At 36.3% G+C, this 24,870-nt stretch overlaps 1 long non-coding RNA gene across 3 annotated transcripts; it reads right to left on the reverse strand.

Moving 5' to 3' along the window:
• Positions 1 to 1,516: 1,516 nt before the first annotated feature.
• LOC120303397 lies at positions 1,517 to 22,888 on the reverse strand. Of its 3 annotated transcripts, XR_005555449.1 has the most exons (6): positions 22,841 to 22,888; positions 21,632 to 21,752; positions 17,434 to 17,703; positions 14,063 to 14,106; positions 5,896 to 6,066; positions 1,517 to 4,642 (listed from the first exon to the last, which is right to left on the reverse strand). It is a non-coding gene; the product is annotated as an uncharacterized LOC120303397 (long non-coding RNA). The 3 variants fall into 3 exon arrangements; XR_005555448.1 differs by lacking the exon at positions 22,841 to 22,888 and having other exon boundaries at positions 1,518 to 4,642; positions 21,632 to 22,083; XR_005555447.1 differs by lacking the exons at positions 21,632 to 21,752; positions 22,841 to 22,888 and having other exon boundaries at positions 1,518 to 4,642; positions 17,434 to 19,430.
• Positions 22,889 to 24,870: the final 1,982 nt, after the last annotated feature.

A 24,870-nucleotide genomic window follows, 5' to 3' on the forward strand; every position in this document is an offset into this window, starting at 1 on the left:
AAAAAACAAAATTTATCCCCAGGGATGATAAGTCTTCTTATTTACAGGATATTTTCCATCTGAAGACAGAATTACTGTCCTAGAACTATCTGCAAAAATGCCTTGCTGCTCATTTCCTTTTAATATAGGTATTAAAACCTAGTTATCTTGTATGGCTATATTAAACTAAGTAATTGCATAGCCATTTAATAATCTTTTCTTTTGGTACATATATTTTCATTCATTCAATTAATAATCACTTTTTAATTAAAACTTTATAGAAATAGGAGTGAAATCATTTTTATTCTCATTTTATTCTACCTTGAAATAATTGTATATTACAGAATACAGAATAACAGAGTTGAAAGAGTCCTTGGAGATCTTCTGGTCCAACCCCTGCCCAAGCAGAAGATCTTATACCATTTCAGATAAATGGCTGTCCAATCTCTTCTTAAAAACCTCCAAAACCTCCAGCACCACAACTTCTGGAGGCAAGCTCATTCACTGATTAATTGTTCTCACTATCAGGAAATTTCTCTTTAGTTTTAAGTTGGATATCTCTTTGATAAATTTACATCAGTTACTACTTCTCTTGCTCTCTGTGCTTTGGAAAATAGACTGTCTCTCAAATATTGGAAGACTGTTAACATGTCATCTCTATTCCTTCTCTTTGTTAGACTAGACATACCCAATTCCTGCAACAGTTTATTATGTTCTAGCCTCTAGACTCCATTTGCATTTTTTGCAATCTTTCTAGAATCTTGACTTCAATTTTTGTATAGCAAACAGAATTGGATGCAATATTCCATGTATGATCTTATCAAGGCAATATATAGTAGTACTAATACTTTAATAGTTCTTAATACTATTCTTCTATTGATACGGCCTAAGATCACATTGCCATCTACAGCACATTGCTGGTTCATACTTAAGGGATCATTCACTAGGACACCTAGGTCCCTCTCATTGCTATTGAGCCAGATACTCGCTCAATGCTATGTCGGTATATTTGGTTTGTTTTGCCTAAGTGTAAAACTTGTTTTTTCTCACACTGAATTACATTTGATAGGGCCCAATATTCAATATTCTTTCTAGATCTTGAGTCTATCATCTAAAGTGTTAGCTTTCTTTCTAGCTTAATGTCATCTGCAAATTGGATGTGTTCTCTTTCTATTCCCTCATCTGAATCATTTATGAAGATGTTGAAGAGTACTGAACCTAAGACAGAACCTTAAAATATCCCAATGCATTCTTCCTTCCATGTAGATGTAGTTCCATTGAGAATTAAAAATATACTGTAGATTATATTCAAAACCATCTGAATGTTTATGTGTATGTACAATTAGATGTAACACACTCTCTTAGTAACTTCCAGGAGTATGTTCCCCAAAAATTCTTCTGAGTTTTCAAGAAATTCTATGGAAAGATCTGGGATATATTCTGAGTAAGTACTATGGGAGAAAGAGAAAAAAACATGCATGGGCAGTGTTCCAGATCTTTTTGACTCCTGATGGCAGGGGTAAATGTTCATTTGCATTACAAAGCTTATATTTGCATAATTATTTTACTAATGTTTTCCAAGAATGTTTTTTTAACTCTGCTAGAAATGAGTGACATGGCCTAGAAGTGAAGCAAGAGAAGGCTCTCTCCCACATGACCCATATTTATATTTTTAATATTTCTTAACACCATGTAGTTGTTTTCTGCCATTGCATTAACCACACCCATTTGAAGAAGGAATCAGCAAGGCTTCCATATGATTGTTTTATCCTGATGTTTAATTTGGATGGCTCTAAAAACATTAATAAGAATATACATGAAAATCATTTTGAATAACATTTATACAAAAGATAGCAATAGCACTTAGACTTATATACCACTTCACAGTGCTGTACAGCACTTTCTAAGTGGTTTACAGATCAGCATATGGCCCCCAATACTCTGGGTCTTCATTTTACTGACCTTGTAAGAATGGAGGAAGATGCATTTGTCTTAGTTTTATAAAAGGATGTATCATTGGTACACCCCCCCCCAAGAAATTGTCACAGATTTATAAAGATTTCTCAGATGTATGCTAAATATAATTGTTTAAAAATACTTTTTATCATCTCTGGTGGACTTGTGATAAAGCACAGAAATATTGATACCAAATTTTTGTCTTTAATTTAGAAGATTCTTAAAACAAATATAAAACTGAAAGCAGACATTTTCCTTTTAGGACTTATGGACAAAAAGCATAAAAGAAAATTTCATCTTTGTTATTATATGTTGACAGTGGCAAAAATCTTATATGTGCAAAAGTGGAAAGAGATATAAATTCCCCAAATGGAAGAATGGATGGAAAGAGTGATAGAGTTGACAGTCATGGTAAAGTTAACTGTTTTAATTAAACAGAAGAACTTATCCAGTTTGTTTCCACATGGAAATCAGTTCTGGATTTTATCCTTAAAAGAGAAAAAATGACAAAGTGATTATTAAATTAACTTCATTATTATAGAAATCATTTGTATCTATCAGAAATGCATAGCAGAAAGTTGAGGCTATAATTGTATTTTCTATTTTACTGTACCAAAAGAGTTGAAAGTTACTGATTTTTTAAATTTTAATTTTCTTTTATCTTATACTTCTCTCTCTGATCTTTAATTCAATTTGCATGTTTTATTATCATAAATTGTAATATATGTATGTGATATATTCATCTTAATGATCTAAAAAGTTTTAGCTGCCCTCTGGAGGCCAGTTCTTAACATTTCATATTAGTTCTATACTCCAGCAACTCTATATTGAAATTTTATATTAAAATTGTCTATATATACCTATATAAAAATTCATATTTTTGCGTAATATTATTAACATAATTGTTTAAAACCTGTACAATACATAATTTCTTATTTTCCATTATTTGTGGTTTTATTTTCCTTTTCTGTTTTAGGAAATGCTTCTAAACATTTGCAACTACAGATGCAAATATCCAGCTGATAAAATATTGAAAGATGTGGTTGCTAAGATACATTTTATCTTTCAAATAGTCTCCATAAAAGACTTGCACAGGAGTATAGACACTCCAGCAAAGAAATAAATATGATCCATCAGAAACAGTACATGGCATTCCTTTTAACTTTTATGTACACTTATACATATGCAATTTAAAAAGGAAATGTCTGTGTGACCTTTTAATTCATAAAGCATTTCAACTGGAAGTCAAAATAATGTTACTACTTTAGACAAACAGAACTGCCTATTTGATTGTACCATGCATGTACAACCCTCTAAAGCAATTCTTGTAGGACTTGCTGTTTCAGAAAATTAACTTAGCCTACTTGGAGATCAGCACAAACAATTCCTACTAATTATGCCTTGTCTAAAAATGTCTTTGGCAGGCAAAAACACCAACCTGCATAGCTCCCTGTATTCTAAGATTTACTATTCCCTCTCCTGGAGGGGAAGGAATAGAAGTGTCAAATTGAATAGTTTTTTCTGTACAGCTATGCAGAGAAAATCTTGCTCTTACAGATCATGTATGCATGAAAGTATATACCAGTAGACTACATGCAACTAATCAGTACCATTTTAAAGAACCTTAGACTTTTCTCAGACCAGACAGTGCATAATTTATTTTGGAAGCTCCATTCTTCTTGCTTTGGACATTTTGGGAGAGTTAAATGGCAAGAGAGCCAGATATTAGCTAGAAACAATGAGGTTCTAATTCTGTTGTAGGCTCAAAGACAGTTGGGTGAGCTTAGGGCAATCACTCTCCATCAGCCATAGGAAGCATTGAATATGCTTTCAAAAACTGCAGTGATTTGTCCAGGGAAGGAGTCCATGTTGATTCAAAAGCACAATTATGTACTTATGACAAAATGAATATTCTGAATACATGTCCAAGGAAAAGGAGGAAGAGGAGGAGGAGGAGGAGAAAGAGAAGGCCCACAATATTTCAATCAGGAAACAGGAAAAAAGATGAGCAGTAATGGTATCCAATAATATAATAGGAATGTCAAACTGGTGGCCTGCGGGCCAAATGTGTCACACACAGGCCATGCTCACCCCAGTTCCACAAAGGCAAAAAAGTCACGATACATCACAATACGTCATGTGATGCAATCAAGTTTGACACCCATGTTCTATAACAAATGGGGAAAAAACTTCAGCTTAATTGGGGACATAGTAAAAACAATAACAAAAATAAGGAGGAAGATTAAAAATGCTACCATCTACATGTTGCATAAAGTACTTTTTAACATTTTAACTCACTGAGGAAACCTTTTTTTAGTAAACAGTGATTTTTTTTGTAACTTGTTTTCTTGGGGATGGCAAAAGTTAAATTAATGTTATGCGTTTTGAAATGGTCAAATCTTGTATTAAAACTGAAAATTAACTTTATGATATAAGATTTATAGCAAACTTTATAAATTTATGGAGTGTCAATTAGCCAACATAAAATCATACAGAAACAATATCAGTTTCTTGGAAACCAAGATAAGTATGGTGCTTAACAAATGTGCAAGGCTGGCTAAGGGGGGAAAAGAAGTTAAGCTCCTTCCACTCAAACGTCTGCCTTGAATTTCTCACAGTTTTTGCTGACACTTTGGCTTGTTTCCAGCATATATCACTGGATGTCTGGTATGAAAAAGGCCATTTGTAGTGTATGAAATTCCTGTTACTGAAAGAGAAAAAAAGATGGATTAATTATTCTCTGGGCAAGTGTTATTTTAGTGAAGTCACATGTCAGGCATCATATTATCTTAGAATAGCCTAAAATTGCCATATTGTGCCAGTAAAATACAGCAGAGGATAATATAAATTAGAATTAAGAGGAAAATAAAACTGGGAATTTGGTGTAATACAGAATATAGAGAAGGACTACATTTAAAAACATTAGCAGTCTTTGAACTCAGTCTCCATGTAAATTTCTTAATATGAAACAAACATCACATTTATTTTTACATCTTTAAGTTCAGTTCCTTTATATTCTAGTTGAAACATTTCAAGGAATTACCAGATTTTAAAATGAAATTATTGTTTTTCCTCTTGCCAATTTTACAGGATATCCCCTCCCAAGTAGCAATATGTATTAATAATTTGAGTTCTTCTGAACCCAGATGGCCCAAATTCTTATATTGAAATATCCACCCACCCATCTATCTATCCATCCACCATTCCTAGTCTAAGAAAAATTTTTAAAAAATGTACAAATATTAGGGATTGCACACAATACATTGTAAAGTGCGCTATATGTAACTCATATACTGTATACGTGACTGTGCAAAGCATTAGAAAGAGGCAAGTGCTATGGGAAAAGTTTTATCAATGGCTACTCAAATTTGTGAAGTCTCTCTTTCAAAGACTTAAAGTTATACATAAGTATTTATATCAATAAATATAGTCATTAATAATCATGGAGTTAATGTTTCCAAATTAAATAACTGATTCTTCAGATAAGTTAGTAGATAATAAGGAAAGAAATATATTTTCAGTTTTCCTATCTTAACCCATAGTGGATATTTTGGAAGAAATTCAACTGTTAATTAAATTGTTCCTTCCTTACTGTTTATTTTGCTTTCAAGCCTTAAATAAAGTCCCTTCAATAATTTAAAGCCATATAACAATTCACATAAGCTATGAATCAAAATTTAAGCCTTAGAAAACAGCTGTAAAAATAAAAAAATGATCATATTAACAAATAAAAATCTTGATAAAAAGCTGCATAAAGGAATATATATAGCCAGATTTAAAGAACTTACACAAAGCCAGCTGAAATCTATTATTTCAATGCAATATTTTTCCTCGAATAAACATTTGCACAGATCACATAATTTAATTAAGCAGGCAAGTAAAATAGGTGCAAGTAAGTCATAGTTTACTGTGGCCATCAACTTTGCCTTTTATAAGTGTAATCCTGAGATGTTTACTTACATGAAGGTATCCCAGAATGTGCTGTATAGGATTTCAGTCTAATTCCTTTCAATGATTTGTAATGTTGGGCATGCTTCCTTTAACATTAGATGCTGTTTTACAATGTAGAACTCCACAAAGTACAGATGCAGATGGGATGCCCAAGAGAAATTTTTCCTTTCTGAAAGAACTCTGAACAACAAACAGATAATCCGGCCATGTCATAAATTGCTTTTGGCATTGTCTGTACTTCGAACACTGGACTTTATTTTGTTTTTTTCTAGTTATAGTCTACATACATCTGGATAATATCATTGGTTACTCTGTACTGAAAAGATTACCCCTCCCTTCCTTGACATACAAAAAGTATGTTACAGGATTGTGCCTAATCTTCTTAATACATACAGAGCATCCCAGTACTTTAACATTGGAAAGATACATTGATGACCCCAGTCTTCTCAGCAGACTGAAGATCTGATGTTCTTTTTTTTATTTAAAAAAATTTATTGAAAGTTACAAAATAAACCCATTTACCCTCCCCCCAACCCCCACCCCCTGACTTCCCGGAGCCAAATACAGGGTATTTCAAACATATTAAACATAATCTAATTAAGTTAACAAATATATTAATCATAAGCTAAACAAGTTTAACAATTTATACAACAATTAAAATCATACTTAAATCTTAACTCCCTTTGAACCTTAATAACATATCATAAACAAATCAGTTTATAATCAATTGTCATATAATAAAAAAATAATTTAAATATTATTAATAATACATTATTTAATCATAAAATAAGTGGAACTTTTCAGTTCCATATTTAATCTTAATATAATCTATCCATCTTCTCCATATCATAATGTATCTTTCTTGTGTATGATCCTTTAAATAAGCAGAAATTTTAGCCATTTCTGCTAAATTAGAAACCTTAAATGTCCATTCTTCTAATGTAGGCAACGAATCCTTCTTCCAATATTGACCTATCAATAACCTTGCTGCTGTAATTAAATTCAACATTAAAACAATATCTTTAACATCAAAATCCTCAAAAATCCCTAATAAAAATAGTCGAGGAGTAAACTTTATCTTCCTTTTGAAAATATTTTGAATGTTCCACCAAATCATGATCCAAAAGGCCTTAATATTTTTACAAGTCCACCAAATATGAAAAAAAGTTGCATCAAAACTACCACACCTCCAACATTTGGGCTGTAAATTAGGGTACATACAAGATAACTTTTTAGGATCCAAGTGCCACCTATAAAACATTTTGTAAAAATTTTCTCTTAAATTTTGAGCCTGTGTAAATTTGACATTTCTGATCCATATTATCTCCCATAAATCCAATGGGATTGCTTCCTGAATATTCTGAGCCCATTTTACCATACAGTCTTTAACCAATTCCGTTTCTGAATCCAATTCTATTAAACTATTATAAATTCTTTTTATATGTGCCTTATTCTGATCTTTAATCTGTGTTATCAAATTTTCATCTCCTAATGTTATCCCCACTTTCTTATCTAAAGTCCACCTATCCACTATTTGTAAATATTGAAACCATGACTGTAACGTATTTTCTTGTCTTAATACATCCAAGGACTTTAATTGCCAGTCATTGCCAGACCAGATAAGTAATTCTTTATACGAAATTTTCCCAGAATTCATCCCCTTCGATATTCCCTCTATTGCATGTTCAGGAATCCCCCAAATAGGTATTTTATAATTTAACCTATAATAATATTTCTTCCAAACTCGAAGTAGGGCACTTCTTAAAATATGCGATTTAAAAGCCCAGTCAACTTTCTTATTAAAAATCAAATATGCATGCCAGCCATATAATAAGTCCCACCCTTCAAGAAAAAGAATATTTTTATTTGTTAAGTTAAGCCAATCACTTATCAAAGTTAATGCGGCTGCATCATAATATAATTTTAAATTGGGTGCTTTAAGCCCTCCTCTTTCACGAACATCTTGCAAAATCTTAAACTTCACCCTTGGTTTCTTCCCCGCCCATATAAATTTATTAATACCTTTCTGCCATTCATCCAAATTAGCATCCTTTTTTTAAATGGGTATCATTTGAAACAAAAAAAGAAACTTTGGTAGAACATTCATTTTAACAGCTGAAATTCTCCCCAACAACGACAATTGTAATTTTTTCCAATTATTTAAATCCTTTTGTACTTTTGTCCATAATACTTCATAAATATTCTTATATAATTTTCCATTAGGAGCAGTTATATACACTCCCAAGTATTTAACCTTCTTCACTATCTGAAAACCTGTAAATCTAGCTAAAGTTTCATTATCCTTCTCAGTCATATTCTTAGATAATATCTTAGTCTTATAATTATTAACTTTGAAACCAGAAACTTTTCCAGATTGAGTTATAAGTTCTAATAAATGAGTAACCGATTGAATCAGTTGTTGTAAAGTTAGAACTAGATCATCTGCAAAAGCTTTTAATCTGTAATCATTGTTATTTATTTTTATTCCCTTAAGTAATGTAGACTTTCAAATTTGAATTAACAAAATCTCCATTGTCAGCACAAATAACAGTGGAGATAATGAACAGCCTTGTCTTGTACCCTTTTCAATATTAAAAGTCTCTGTCAATCCACCATTAATGATTTGAGCAGACTGCTGATGATATATAGCTTTGAGAGCATGTAAAAACTTATCTCCAAAATTCATTTTTTCAATTAATGAAAATAAAAATTTCCAATCTAATTGATCAAAGGCTTTCTCAGCATCCAAAAATATAAAAGCCGCTGGAATCTGATTATTCTTATCCAAATACTCAATTAAATTAATAATTTGTCTTGTATTGTATTTCATATATCTTCCTGTTATAAATCCTGATTGATCACTATGAATTAAATCCTTTAAAATCTGCATTAATCTATTTGCCAGAACTTTGGAAAAAAATCTTGTAATCTACATTTAAAAGAGATATAGGTCTATAATTTTTAGGTTCAGTAAGATCCTGATCTTCCTTAGGAATTAATGATATAAAAGCCATCCGCCAAGGAGGGATCGAAGCTCCCAACAATATATTATTAAAAGTTCCTTTAATGGCTCTATCATTTCTTGACATAACATTTTATAATACTTAGCCGTTAATCCATCTGTGCCCAGAGCCTTTCCAATCTTTAACTGTTTAATAGCAAAACTAATTTCCTCTGAAGTAATTAGGCAATTCATCGCATTTTGTTGTTCAATAGAAAGTTTAGGAAAATGTACTGATTGTAAATATTTCTCTACATCTGAAACCTGTATGTTATCACTAGCATACAGTTTTGTATAAAATTCTAAAAAGCACTGTTTAATCAAATCTTGATAAACTTCACTACCTTTATATTTTACTTTCTCTATAATTCTAGCCTTCTGTTTTTTACGTAATTGATAAGCCAACTACCTCCCTGGCTTATTAGCATTACAAAATGTATTATGTTTCATGTAATGCAAGTTAGTTGCAACCTGATCTGCCATTAATGTATTAAATTGCTCCCTAAGCAACTTTATAGAAACCTTTAACTTATTATCCATTGGATTTAGCACAAGAACCTTTTCTTTAGATTTAATCTCTTCTTCAATTTCTTTACGTTTTTGAATCCATTTAGACCTAAATGCCTTGTTCATATGAATCACCCCCCCCCCATGTAGGCTTTACTAGCATCCCACACCATAGACATTGAAGTACCCTTATTCATATTTAAGACAAAAAATTCCTTCAAATGTTCTCTACATTTCTGCACCAATTCCTCGCATGTGAATAAATTTTCATTCAGTTTCCAAGATCTTCTATTCCCACCTTCTGTAGATAACTCCAACCAAACAGGTCTGTGATCAGATAAAGTCCTAGGAAAAATCTTGACTTTTTTAACTCTAGAAAGAAAATCAGTGGAAATCAAGAAAAAATTAATCCTGGAGAATGATTGATGTCTGTCGGAATAAAAAGTAAAGTCTTGTTCATTTAAATTCCTCTCTCGCCAAATGTCTGTAAGTTCCAAGTCACCTTTCATATCAAAAAAAAGCTTTTGGCAATCTAGTTTTATTAAAAGTTTTAAAAGAATCCTTTTTGTCTTTCCTTGTGTCCAAAACTCCATTCCAATCACCCATCAAGATCACCGATTTATAATCCAACTGATTTATTTTACCATACAAAAGCTTGTAAAATTGTTTCTGTTGTTGATTTGGAGCATATAAACCAACAATAAGGAGTTTCTTGCCTTGTAATACTAACTCAATAATAACATATCTTCCTTGAGAGTCAGAGTCAATTAGTTTAGCAGATAAGTTTTTTTAACATAAATTACAAGTCCCCCTTTTTTTCCGGGGGCAGGAGCTATAAAATGCGAACCTAAACGAGAATTTGTCAAATATTTAGAGTCTTTCAAAGTTAAAACTCTCCTGTTCCGGCAGGCCTGGGGCTGATGTCCCCGGGGGGGGGGGCGGGATATGATCGGACATGCTGTATGATTGTATTATTTTATTGTTTTATTGTTGATGATTGTTTTAATTTTGTATGCCGCCCTGAATCCTTTGGGATTGGGCGGCATATAAAAAAAATTAATTAATTAAATAAATAAATATGAGTTTCTTGCAAACATATCACATCATTGTTATACTGTTTTAAATACTGAAATACTTTTTTTCTCTTCTGAAGTGAGTTCAATCCATTAACATTCCATGTCAGTAACTTTGACATCTGAAGCCGCTTGAAGCCTTTGAAGCATGACTTGTAAATCAGCTGTAGATGATCTCTTTGGTCTTGCTCCTCCCACAGCCTCAATAGCAACAGTTCCTTCTATTTTTTCACTAGCCTTTTGCTTCTGTTCTTTTTCCCTGCGTTTATGCGCAGCACGAGTCATCCTTTGTTCTTTTATCTCTAAAACTTGTAAAGCAGGTTCCCCCTGTAACTCACTAGCAGTAGCTCCTCCAGTTGCTTGTTCGTCTCCAGCTTTGCTGGCTTGGGGAGATACAGGTGAACCAGCCTTCAGAATACTAGAATAAAAATCTTTTGCCTTTAACACTGTATTTAATCTATAGCGCGTTCCTAAGTAGTTCATCACTATCCCAGCTGGAATTTGCCATCTGAACTGGATTTGACAACGTTTAAGTTCCTCCAATAAGAAAGTAAATTCTTTTCTTTTTCTTAAAATTTTTGGAGGTATTTCTTTTAAGATTATAACATCTTGATTTGCAATTTGTTTATAAAAAGCTTGTATAACGCTTGTATAACTTCATTGCGGATTAATCTTCTGGAAAAATGTATGACCACATCTCTTGGTAAATTTCTTTGCCTGGCAATCCATGAATTCACTCTGAAGATTTTTTCAATCCCCTCCCAGATCTCTTCCGGCTTCCATCCCAGATTAAAAGCAATATCTTTAACCACCAGCTCTTTTAAATCCTCTTGTGGGTTTAATGTGCAGAGCTAATTCCATATCTCTATACTGTGAAATAAGTAATTCATCTTGAGTCATCTCTATTTTATGCTCAACTTCATCAACTCTGCATTCCAATTTCTCTGCATTTTCCATCACATCATCCAATCTGTCATCAATTCTCTCAATATGCACAGCAAGACCTTGAAAAGCAAACACAATATCTTCCCTCATAATTTTATTCTTCTCCTCCAGTAATTCTGCCATTGCAGCCCTCTCTGAAGCCAATTTAACATCCAAAAGATCTGCCATCTCTTTAATATCTGAAGCAGTTTGTTTTAAAGCATCTTGTAGATCTTTAAATGAAAAGGCAGGTGGAAGGGGAGAAGGAGGGGCGATTTTGGCTTAGTTTGAGAGACAGTCTGAGGCTGTATCATCGGAGAGGAAATGGAAGCTTTTGGAACCGAGGACACAAATCTTTTTGAAGCCATTTTTAAAACAATATCAGGAAAGTAAAAGTCCACAGTCTATACAATGTAAATTCCAGTCAGTAATAATAGAAAGGAAAAGAAAAAAAAAAGAACTCAAAAAATACTAACCCCAAAAGATCTGATGTTCTTATAGCTTATAAATATGTTGCTTACAGCTTTTATCTCTGTGTCTGTCTGTCTGTCTGTCTGTCTGTCTGTCTGTCTGTCTGTCTCTCTCTCTCATATATATATATATATATATATATATATATATATATATATATTAATAAGAATAGTGAAAATAATATATATATTGCCCAAAGTGGGGTGAGGTGCATGGATAAAAACCAAGCTAGGGCGGGGATGGAGGATGGAGCTGCCCCACATGCCCTTCACTCACTTACCTTAGGACAGTTGCAGCTAGGTCCCACATGCTGACACCTGCCTTGCCTTGCTGGCCCAGTTCTTCTGCGGCTGTTTGCCACCACCTATGTGCATTACCCCCGGCTTCCGTTTTGCTGGCAGAGGCCTTCAAAAGTAAGCTTCAGATTTATGCGCATGGTGCCCCCCAGCTTCCTTTTCTTGGCTGCAGAGGCCATTCCTGAAACAGAAGCTTTATATGCCACACACATCAATCTGAAGCTCATTTCTCAGTTGCAGAGGCATTTCCTGAAGGTTTTTGATGGAGAAATGGAGCCCAGGGGGCACCGCATGCATTAATCTGGAGCTTGTTTCTCAACTGGAGGTCTTTCCTGAAGGCCTCTGCTGGCAAAACAGAAGCTGGGGGCAATGTGAGTGAGCAGTAGCAAGTGACTGCAGAAGTGGGCCGGTGAGGCAGGGGTTGGGGTATGAGAGGCCTGGCTGTGGTGGTCTAAGGAAAGTGGGTAAGACATCCCCTGAAAATAAGACCTAGTGACTGTTTTGAAGGCAAAAAAAGTGTGTGCGTGTACACGCACACATACAACACACACACGGACCTACACATAAAAGTATGAAAATTACACACACACATGTAAATTTGTATTGTATATTTTAACTTTTCTTTTTCTATTATTGCTGTTTTTTTCCCCTCTTTGTTCTGTTTTATCTGATAAATGCAAAAATAAAAGGGAGCAAGAAATGAATTTAAAAGAATAACAGACAGCCACTTTGCTTTCTTGGTTAAGACACCAGATTAGAAACCAGATTATGATTTTTGGTACTGTTTTAGATATGAAAAGCAGCTGGATGACTTTTGACCAGTCATTTTCACTCAGCCAACTTATCTCATAGGGTTGTCATTGTGGGGAAAGTAGTGAGAGGAAGAAGTTTTATGTATGTTGTCTGCTTTGAACTATTTATAAAGAAATATAATAAAATATATATAATAAAATTTACCTAGCTAAAATGGAGGGGAATATCCTTCTAAAATGAAATAAATATAAGCCCAAAATAACATTATTACTTGTAAATTATATTGGGTATAACAAACATTTCCTGACTATAAACCTTTCCCCACAGCAACTCATATAAGAGGAAACTCCAAACTTTAGCTCTAAGTGATCACTTTTCTGAGAGTTCTGCCTAACTGTGCTTATCCTATAATGTTGTTTGTATTAATATGATTAATTTTTGTGTATAACTGTTGAAAGGACAACATGTTGAAAAATGCTGAGAAATTAAGCTCACTGTTTCCATTATATTCACAAATCAGTCCCATCAGCAAAATTGTGATAGGTTGGAAATATTTGCAAGTTAAAACATAATATATCTTAATCATAAATTGGCTAACTTTAAGCCTCTGCTTTAATCATAACTCTCACCAAATCATTTAAATAATTATTTATTACCTCAACAATTTATTCTTTTGTTAGAACAGAATGAAGTGAATCTGTTTTAAAACTACTATATTTTGACTGAATCTACAATAAAATCTAAATATTAATATGAAAAGCATATGCCTGCCTTGTGTGGGTATAGCCTAATATTGACGCATTCTGCAATTTATGTGCTGGCATTTATATTAATATATAATTAAGGTAATAAACATAATATCAAAATAAATCAAGTGGCAAAATTCAGAAATTGGAGTGGATTATTGTGTTTATACAGGGTATTTGGTCATAGATTTCTGCCATTGTTAATGACTTCACAGATAGAAAGGCTTTGGAAAAATAAAAGTCTATATTCTAAGTCAGGTCTTTTTTTAAAAAAAAAACCACTGCAATTAAGGATTTTGGATTCATAAAATGAAATTGATCACAGATGTAAACAGCTTAAGGAACTCAATCAACAGAAAAGAATGATAGGAAACTGAGCATTGGAGAAGACATTTGCAACCTTACCAAATACTTTTGTGTGAAGAAGTTTCAATTCTTTTCTGCAAGATCTGTCAGGAAAAAACAAATTTGTAGTATTTACTTCCCTTATTTATTTTTAAAGGAAAAATATTATTATAGTCCTGCTATAATATCACAGAATTATTACAGGTTGAGGACTGTGTAAAATTTGCAAACTGATTGCACAAGAAGTCAACACAATTGTTGCTTCAGCTTTCTGTAGAAAAAAAATACTATCCTACAATCTTTGCTAATACTGATTCCCACTTTTAAAAAAAAAAGTGGGATAACTTTTATTCCTCACTACCTTTAAAAGCCATATATTACCAAGCTTTAATTTTTGACTCTTTTTCTGCCTCTTTCTTTTACTATACCTCCAACAGAGATGTTCTGATTGTCCAGGATATTAGATCAATATTGATTCAAGGAGAAAAGTGTCAGCTTTTAAATCCTCAAATCAACATGTGATGATGCTACCTACCTTTTTCACTTGACCTCATGCCAGTTTATTTCTGACATTCCCTGACCTCCTTCTCCCAATTGGATTATATAATATTGATGCTCAGAAGATTCAACAGTCCAAATACAGACACATACTGTAATTTCCACTTGATGAAATTAGCTTATCTAAAGCAGTAATTTCACATGATATATTGGGTGTAGTAGTTTACTTGAGGAAAAGGTAATACATATAATACACCACACAATAAACGTGCATTGCACACAATAAATCAGTTTTGTAATATTCTTGGTTATATTTACAGATTACAAAATAAAACATTCATAAGACCTAATCATTTGATTTCTGGGAAAATCTATTATGGCATCTATGTTACCTTTATTCTGAGGAAATTGGGGCAGGGGCAATAGTTAGTCTTCTTCTAATGTGTTGGACAACATATATGTACTATATATAAGAAATAGCCTCACATTCTTCATTGATATTTATAAAGATAGATTTTCTAGGAAAAAAATGTCTCAAAGACTCTATTCATTTCCTACAATTCCAAGCCAGCCCTTGCTGAAATCAGCAGGATTATTATTACAAATAATGGGGTTTGGGCAAACTTAGAGGAATCATGCCATTCTGCACCTGAACATATTCATCTTTTGGCAAAAGTACCTTTGATGAGTGAAGGGAGGGAGAAGAAATTTGACTTTTTTTTTTCAAATCTGACAAGAGGCTCTTAACAACTTACATACCTGTGGAGCACCTGGAAGAATGATTTATGACAGCTGGGTTGCATGGACCCACAATGGGCCTCAATTATTAGATTTCAAAGTTAGTATAAAATCTTACTAGTTGTACCGAGCAACAAGTCTGCCTCTTACATTTACTGCAGTTTAGAAACTAGCTGTAGATAAGATTTGCCTATGGTCTGTAGGAAGTTACATTGGGAAGGTAGATCTCCATGTAGCAGGCAGCAAAGACTATATTTCACAACTGGCAATTTGAAACTGGTTTTCTTTATATGATAAAAAAGGGTAGTTTGCAGAACAGGCTAAGCCATCCTAAGCTGTTTTCTGTAGAAGTCTCCTTCACCAAATATGTGAAGATTCTAAATCATTCTGGTTATAGTTGTCTCAAAAGTGCTTTTTAAAACAGACAACTAGATTTTTTTTCCTTGAGGAAGAAGTACAAAATGTTTTATAACTAAGTTAAAGACAATATTGCTTCCTGCTATACTATGCTGGAATTTGTATGCATGTTGGTGTGGGTGAAATAAATATTTGGTGAAAAAAAAACCCATCATCAAATATACCCAAATTCCAGCATACTGTTGAAAGAAAAATCTTCATCAGGATCCAGTCCAAGCTGGGAATAAACAAAATGGAGACTGCTTTAGAAAAAAAGGTTCTTATTTATTTAGTTGCTGCAAACTTCAGTGACAACAGCATGTTTCTAGGGTGGCTGACCACATGGTGCTAGGAGTGGTGGGTTTTTATACTTTTGGGGGCTTTTGTGTTTGGAGTTGTTCTTGTTCCTGTGGCATGAACTTTGACCTTTTTTGTATTCTGATGGTAGTGGGTTAATCCTATTATGTCCTAAAGGTCATGTCCTGCTTCCCTGGGGCTGGGGCTGATGGCTATGTCCTGTGATGGATTTGGGAGTGAGGGGCTGCTGGTTCTAATGTTATCACTCTGCTATTGTTAACTATCAAATCTTGCTCCAAAGGATTTTGAAAGATCCTGTCTTGAATGGCAGTATTTGCTCATGAATGGGGACTCAAGAGTTTCTGAAGGGATTATCAAATCTGCATTTCTACAGAACTGGCTTGCTGAGTTTCTGTTTGGAGCTATTAAGAAAACCTGGGCCTGCTTTCCTTTGGGGAATTATATTCTGTTTTTTTTAAATATTCACTAAACTATTTTCTTCTCTGGGGGGGAGAGAGTGCTGTTTCTTACAATCTCCTCTTTGTGCTATGTAAATGTGGGTGACACACTTTTACTGGCACGTGATTGAGAATTGATCTGGTTAGGGAGACTTGATAAATAACCTTTTAAATTGTTAATGCAGAAAGGGAAGACAGCAATAGAGACAGCAGAAAAAGATCCCTGCAGTGGCTCCCAAAAGGGGAGCTCTTCGACCAAGAAGGTCTAAAGCCAGGGCAAAAGTTCTGTTAAGATGGAAAAGAAATGTACAGTGGCCAATATTCTGTGCCAATTCTTTTAGATATTGGATGTCACTTTGAGCTTCCAGTCAAGTTTGCACATGCCTCCCAAAATTCTTCACAGCACGGTTTGCTCAGTACATAACTATTTCAAGGGTTGCTTACGTGAACCTGCCTTAGCTCTTAATTTAGTGCATCCAGATTTTGTGAAGTCCAATTGAGGTTAGCCAGTGTGCAAGTCAGGCTATTAATATTTCTTAAATTGCACACAGTGAGCCCTAGGACTCCCAATCTGAGTCCACCAGTGCAACATAATTAGGGCATGGGTTTGGAGATCTCTTTCCTGCTACCTCCTCAGTGAGGGCATATGAATTCTAAATTGCCTGAGGGGGCTTGGTTCCCTCCCCAATGGAATTTGCAGGAAGGTATGCATGCAAAAGCCTTAGTGTGACAGAGCAAGGACCAGCCTGGGGAGCTTTAATGAAAGTAGATGAAGGGGATAGTAATTCTGAATGATGTATGTGTGTATTTGTGTGTCTGTGTGCGCTTGCACACACACACACACACACACACACACACACTTGTGCATACAGCTATTTCTTCAAGAGAGGCAATATAAACATCCTGGATAAATTTTCCTTCCCATCAAACAGAAATCCATGGTGTTCAATACTCGTTGTGCCAACCATTTCCAAATGTCATCCCTCCCTGAATCCATTTGACTGGCTTATTACAGTACAAATGAGGCAAGAAAGAAAACCTTACAGTGAGTTTCTGCACTCCCTCCATAGACTTTCCAATTGTCTTCTGAGGCTTCACATGGGGCCAATGGATCCAGGAGTCCTTCCTCTTTCTTCAGCTTTCACGGGTATCTAGGTCATGGAAGAACCTGGGAAGATTTGTTCCACTCGGTTGCATGGTGATTTTCTAGTGGATGACTGGATCCAAACCCCATTTCCTGGCTCAAATGAATGGAGGCAGCGTCTGGATCAGTGTGCTCTGTTTCCAAAGGATATGGGGGTCATCTGTGCAGGGCTGAAAGATATGAGAACGGAGTCCCCTTTCCCCTTTCTGGGTGACTATCCCAGAAGAGACATTGTTGGTCAGACATGAGGAATGGAGAACAGAGAATAAAAAAATGAAGAAGCAAAATGGGGGGGGATAACTTGTAGACAACATTTGAAAAGACATTGATATTGCAGTTGTTAAAGAAACAGATAAAAAAACAAAATGGGGACATCATAGATGAGGAGAAAAAAGAAGCTGAGCAGCTTGAGAATGCTGAAAGCTTTAAAATTATTTTAAGGTGTACAATTTGCCAGGAACAAGAGAGATAAAACAAAACAGATAAAACCCATTTACAACACATACAGAAAATGCATAAGCAAACAAACAACATTTTCTTTCTAAATGAGCTTAAAACATTGTCTCCGAACAAGGGAAGAAAAAAGAGAACTCAGTTCTCTTCCCCCTTTTTTACTGATCAGGCAAAATAGGGTGAGGTTATTTTCTTTGGTGGCTTATTTTAAACAGAATTTCTAGCAGAATTTTAAAATTCTTGTCTCTAGGGATTAGAGACACTCAACAGTCACATTTACCTAATACACAAAGACTTTGACAAACATATAAACACAAATAAATGGAAAATAGAAGAGGAAAACAGAACTACAGGTTTTCACACCCTAGTCAATTCCGCCATAAATCTTAGTTATCTCAAATTAGGGAAGACACAAATCTTAAACATATCATGTAGTTGCATAGAAAGAGAAAGCGAGGAGGAAAATATCACTGCTCCTATATATATTTTCCTTTTCTTTTAAGTACCTATATTTAGCCAAATTGGTTTTTCCTGCTTCATCCCTGAGCAGAGTTCAGTCCTGCATTACTTATGTACATGCTTTTAATACTTCCCACCTAGACGGGCAATTTATCCCTGTCCCAGACATTCATCCATCTCCCTACAGGAGACCCCGGTGGGATCCTAGATCCTGAGCTTCCCATGCTCTTTCCCACCATCCGCGATGAGATTCCAAGGCTTTCTCCTTGGTTCCTTGCAACATGTGGAATACAATATTTGTGGAATATACCATCCCCAATAGGTGGAGGTACCTTCTAACCTGTGATAACCCTTGGTTTTTCAGGCAAATGGCCTGGGAGGACTCTGTCTGCCATGATTTCAGAGTATGGGTTCCTCCTTTCCAGAATAGAACTCTGCTCAGTGATTCTTAGCTAATTGTCCTAATCCAATTCTCTCACTCACTTTTCCATTCTATTTTCACACAGCCTCTCCCTTTTCCATAACAAAAGGTCCTGTACCAAATCCTCATGCTTTCCAGAGTCTGCCACCTGAACAGGTTAGGAAAGGCCAGAGGGAGCAAGATCCAACTGTGATTGGGGGAATGGTCTTCTCAGTCACACACACAGACTTACACACACTTTCCTTGCTCCCTTGGGCTTTAAAGTTAAAATCTAGAGATATTTACCTTCTTTCTAAAGCAGCCCTTGAGGTCAAACTTAAAATTCCCTTTAATACCTTCACTCCAAATGGCCAGGGTCTGGGAAACCCATCCAGAGACACAAGGTGTCTGCTGCTGGCAAGATGAAGGCTTACCCAGGCCCAGTCCATTGGAGAGATTAGTTTAAAGTCCCATCCTGGGTGCCAAATTGTTGAAAGAAAAATCTTCATCAGAGTCCAGTCCAAGCTGGGAATAAACAAAATGAAGACTGCTTTAGAAAAAATGTTATTTATTTAGTTGTCAGAAACTTCAGTGACAGCAGCATGTTTCTGGGGTGGCTGACCACATGGTGCTGGAAGTGGTGGGTTTTTATACCTTCTTGGGCTTTTGTGTTTGGAGTTGTTCTTGTTCTTGTGGCATGAACTTTGACCTGAGGTTCAGTGTGCCTTTTTGTATTCTGATGGTGGTGGGTTAATCCTATTATGTTCTAAAAGTCATGTCCTGCTTCCCTGAGGCTGTGGCTGATGATAAAGTCCTGTGTTGGATTTTTGGGTGAGAGATTGCTGGTTCTAATCCTATCACTCAGCTATGGTTAACTATCAAATCTTGCTCCAAGGGAAGATCCTATCTTGAATAGGTTTCTGCAAGCAGTATTTACTCACGAATGGGGACTCAGACTTTCTGAATGGGATTATCATATCTGCATTTCTACAGACCTGGTCTGCTGAGTTTCTGTTTGGGGCTGTTAAGAAAACCTGGGCCTGCTTTCCTTTGGGGAAATATATTCTGTTTTTTTTAATATCCACCAAACTATTTCCTTCTCTTGGGGAGGGAGTGCTGTCTTTCTACAATACTATAGCCAGAAGCAATATTGCTTTTAATGTAGTTATAATACCAACACTTACTGTACTGGTCAGCAGGCACTAAAAAAAAATGCAGTGACAACCATAAAAGAAAGCCTGTGGTGGATGATCAGCTTTGGACCTATAGCCTGCAGGATACAAAAATGTAAATTTATCTTGAACTGAATTTCAGTCTGATGACAACATGAACTTCTTGACATCAAAATGAAAGTGATTTGACAAACCTCTTTGGAATTCCGGGCTTATTGTCTGGGATTTTCTGATGGTCTCCCACACAGTTATAAAATAAGTCTAAGGCTGCAGCTAGGTACATTTAGGTTATCACCCTCTCCATATTTCCAAGCAGGCCGAACATTATATAAGTACATTTACTGCAGATCATCTTCAGAAGAAGATTTAAGCTATAAGGATATATAGGAATATGAATCTTTATATTAGTTAGTCTCCATATTGAATCTTTTTAAGTGCCCTTTTAAATGCCTTTTTAAGTGAATGCTGATCTTGGAGATTCTTGTTTGTATATTTTGTATGTATAGAACACCTTTCTTTGGCATGAGATACAAGTATTCTTCCTTCAGCACCTTCAAATCTTTTTCAAAATCACGTTTAATCACTTCCCCAGCCCGTTTGTTCTGAAAAAATTTTCTTCTGCACCCATGGCAGTGAAAAACAAAGTGAGAATCCCTATCTCTGAGGGAGATGGGTGATTAAGAAATATGATAGAGATAGATAGATAGACAGACAGACAGATAAAAATGAATGAATGAATGAATGAATAAACTAACAAATAAACAAACAAACAAACAAATAAATAAATATTTTTTAAAGTATTATTTTATTCTGCCCAACTGAAGGGCAGGTAAAGTGGGTAATTATAGCTACTCTTCAGAGCACCTATATTTTTAATTCAGTAAATACAAAATCAACTTAAAGTATAGAATATTTTTGAGAAGCAAGAGATCAAAAACTTATTTCAGTTCCACCACCAATTTTTCTACAAATTGTTTCAGATATTGCAATATATAAAAGGACAAGCCATTCCTTGCTTTTGTTTTAAATCACAATGCACTTACACATCTTGTGCTAAGTCATGGTTATTTTTAACAGTGTTGCATGGATTTACTATAAGATTTAACATAAGATGTGAACCACATCATTCTATTGGACATGTGAAAGGATGTTTTAAAACAAAGGAGGACTTGTATGCCTCCCTTTTTATAAATGACACATAACAATTTACTTCAGGATTTTTATATAATTATTTTATTTAGGAATGTGGATCAACCTAAAGTCCTTATGCATAAATCATCAATTAACCAAATTTACCTATGACAGACATGGTATATGTTTCAACTCTGTATGTCATTCTTTAAAACAGAGTAATATGCTCCATATTTATTAAAGTCTGCCAATGTCATCAATATGCTTTGAATAAAATTCCATATCTTCAAACTTTTTCAAATTAATAAATAAAAACACACATTTTGACCATAGTTGTTGTCAAAACAGTCTGCTGCTTGGAAGGATTCCTTCCAGCTAAATATAATTTGGTAAATTCCAAAGTTATGATTTTTTCTTTTTAAGTTTGTAATATTCTTTTCAATGGATTTGGAAACAACCACTGTGTGGAAGCCTGTTACTTACTGCAGGAATGACAGAGTAAAGAATTATGTGTTTTCCATCTTGAAAGGGCTGTAATCCAAAGCATTTTTATAACTAAATTGCAGTCTGAACTTCCATCCTGGGGAATTCTTATTATTCTTTCCTGTACAATATGTCTGTTAAGGCATTTGCTTGAAACAGGACAGAAGTAAAGTGACACAAAGTGGTGAGCATCTTACATCTTTTGCAGCTGGCTACCTTTTGTGATTTAAAAGATCTCACCAGAGCATAAAATAGTTCATTCTATTTGTGCTAAGTATATTGATGCATGGAACCAAATATGTTTTTCCCCTATAAACTATGGCTAAGCAAACTATGGCTTAGCATAAACTGCAGATAGGCTATGAAGCTGTGAAATCTAAAGAGAAAGGGGCGTTGTCTTACCTGAACGCCTTTTCTCAGCATGATGATGGAGAATCCACGGATGGGTTGTCTTAATCTATCTGCTCCAATTAGACTAAGTCTGAAATTTAGTACCGCCCCCTCTGTGCCAACTGCACCCCAGTTTTAGGCTAAGGCGATACTCAGACTTTAGTCCGACGCGTCTGAACAATATGGGAACCAGGCCAACTGACCTAATGGGAGGGAGTGGATTCTCCATCATCATGCTGAGAAAAGGCGTTCAGGTAAGACAACGCCCCTTTCTCCAGCATGATTGGATGGAGAACCCACGGATGGGACATACCAAAGCCCTGTGTCCCTAGGGTGGGGAATTAGATTGGGCCTGGGTCCCATCCAACGTTAATGCGTGTTCTAGAACCTTGCGGCCAAATGAAGCCGTAGAAGATGCATATATATCCCTCTTGTAGTGACAGACAAAGGAAGAGGGCGATGCCCATGTTGCTGCTCTACAAATTCCCTCTACGGAGGCCTGAGTAGACCAGGCAGCTGTAGTAGCTGCGCCCCAGTGGAATGGGCCGTGATATGTCTGGGATCTCGCAGTGACTGAGACTGGTATGCCAGAGAAATACAAACTCTAATCCATCTGCGTATTGTGGTTGAAGAAACCTTCTGACCTAGTGATGAAGGGTGATAGGACACAAACAGAGCCTCTGTTCTGTGGAAAGATGAGGTTCTCTGTATATAACAATATAAGCCCTGCGCACATCCAATTTGTTCCACTGAACCTCTATGTCATTAGATGGGTTAGGACAGAAGTCCAGCAAAACTATTTCCTGAGATCTAGGATACAAGGACTTGACCTTAGGCACGAAGGAGGGGCCAAGCCTAAGGGTTACCCTGTCCTTATGGAACATACACAGGTCCTTCCTCACTGAAGAGTAGCCAGTTCAGATATCCTTCTCGCTGAAGTTACAGCAACAAGAAATTCCACCTTCATCGATAACTGTTTAAACAAACCAGTGTCAATAGTTCAAAGGGTGCGAAACAAGAGCCTATAAACCTGAAGAAGATCCCACGAGGGGTATCCATGTACAGTTGATGGTCTGACATTGTTAGCTCCTTTTAGGAAGGAGCGTATCATAGGGTAATGTGTTAAGGATTCATTGCCACAGGAAATAACTGTGGCAAGTGCTGCTACCTGCCTGCGGATGGTGCTTGTGGAAAGCCCTTTGTCTAGACCATCCCTCAGGAACTCCAAGATAACTGGCATTGAAACCGCCAAAAGGTCAATTTTTCGAACTGAACACCAATTACAGGAGTCTCTCCATGTGGCATCGTATATTCTATTCGTCGAGGGTCGCCTGGATTGCTGAATCATAGCTATGACCCTTGACGAATATGAGTCTCAGCCTAAGGCCTGCCTCTCAAGTGCCAGACGGTTAACTGGAGTCATTGAGGGTCTGGTTGGCGTAGTTCCCCCTGAATGTGGGAGATGCGATTTGCTAGGATCCTCCATGGAGATGATGCGGAGAGCTCCATCAGGTCGGCGACCAAGAGTGTCTCGGCCAATGTGGCGCAACCAGGAGGACCTCTGTTCGTTCGCGAAGGATCTTCCTGATCCTGGCAGGAAGAAACGGCAGAGGAGGAAGGCATAGAGCAGTTCCCTGGGCCAGGGACTGCAGAGCGCATTTGTTCCCTCTGCTGATGGAGGTGGGAACCCGGAAAGGAATCTGGGAAATTGTGAGTTGGTGGGGGAGGCAAAAGGTCTAGGTTGGGGAACCAAACCTGTCCACGATCTCTCTGAACACCTTCGGATCCGGCTGCCATTCGGAATGGTCCATGGTTGCTCAGCTCAGTGAGTCCGCCTGCTGGTTGGTCACTCCGGATATGTGCTCCGCCCTGATGGAGGCAAGATTCAGTTCCGCCCAGGACCCCAGCAATTTGGCCTCCTGCATGAGAGGCCTGGACCTTGTCCCCCCTTGTCTGTTGACGTGGGCCTTGGCTGTAATGTTGTCGGTTAAAATCAGGACATGTTGGCCGTGTACTATATCGGTGAATCCCTTTAGGGCCATATGTATGGCTCTGAGTTCCAGCCAGTTTATATTGTTCTTTAGGTCCCGTTTGGACCACCGACCTTGAGCCCAGTGCGTGTGGAGGTGTTCCCCCCACCCAAACAGGCTTGCATCTGTGGTAATGGTAATCCTGTCTGGTTCTAATACTGCTCCCCGTAACAGCGCCGGGGAGTCCCACCATTTAAGGGAGTTCAAGTCTCTGAAATGGAAGGAGAAGCCATGTAATTCTCTGGCATGGAGGCGTGCCCATGGCACAATTTGCACGCAGGACACCGTCTTCCCCAGTAGCTGTGATAGGGAGGCCAATGTGACTACTCTGCCCCTTTGGATCCGACGTACAAGAGTCTGAATAGAGTTCCTTCGGTCCTGAAATAGGTAGACCGTACAATTGTCCGTGTCTATAACAGTGCCCAAATGGAGGAGCCGGGTTGTTGTATGACTTTTCTGGAAATTAACAGAAAACCCGTGCTCCTGAAAGACCTTGATGGCTAGGGCGAGGTCTGACTGAGAGTTTCGGAATGATGATGACTGAATTAGTATGTCATCTAAATAGCATTGAATTCTGATTGGAATTTGTCTAAGGTGGGCTGCGAGCACTGCCAGTACCTTGTAAATACCCTCAGTGTCGATGAGAGGCCAAATGGTAGGGCTCTGTACTGGTAGTGGGCATAGCTGAATCTGAGGAATTTGCGGTGGTTAGGAAACATGTCTCAGTTAGGTCTATTGAGGTAAGAAAGTCACCTTGCCTGATGCTGGCCAGGATTGATTGAAGTGGTTGCATCTTAAACTTCTTATACCTCAAGTAAG

Source organism: Crotalus tigris, unplaced genomic scaffold (genome assembly GCF_016545835.1).
Source record: "Crotalus tigris isolate CLP2741 ecotype Arizona unplaced genomic scaffold, ASM1654583v1 scf7180000017624.2573661763:2888555, whole genome shotgun sequence".
Taxonomy (NCBI): Eukaryota; Metazoa; Chordata; class Lepidosauria; order Squamata; family Viperidae; genus Crotalus; species Crotalus tigris.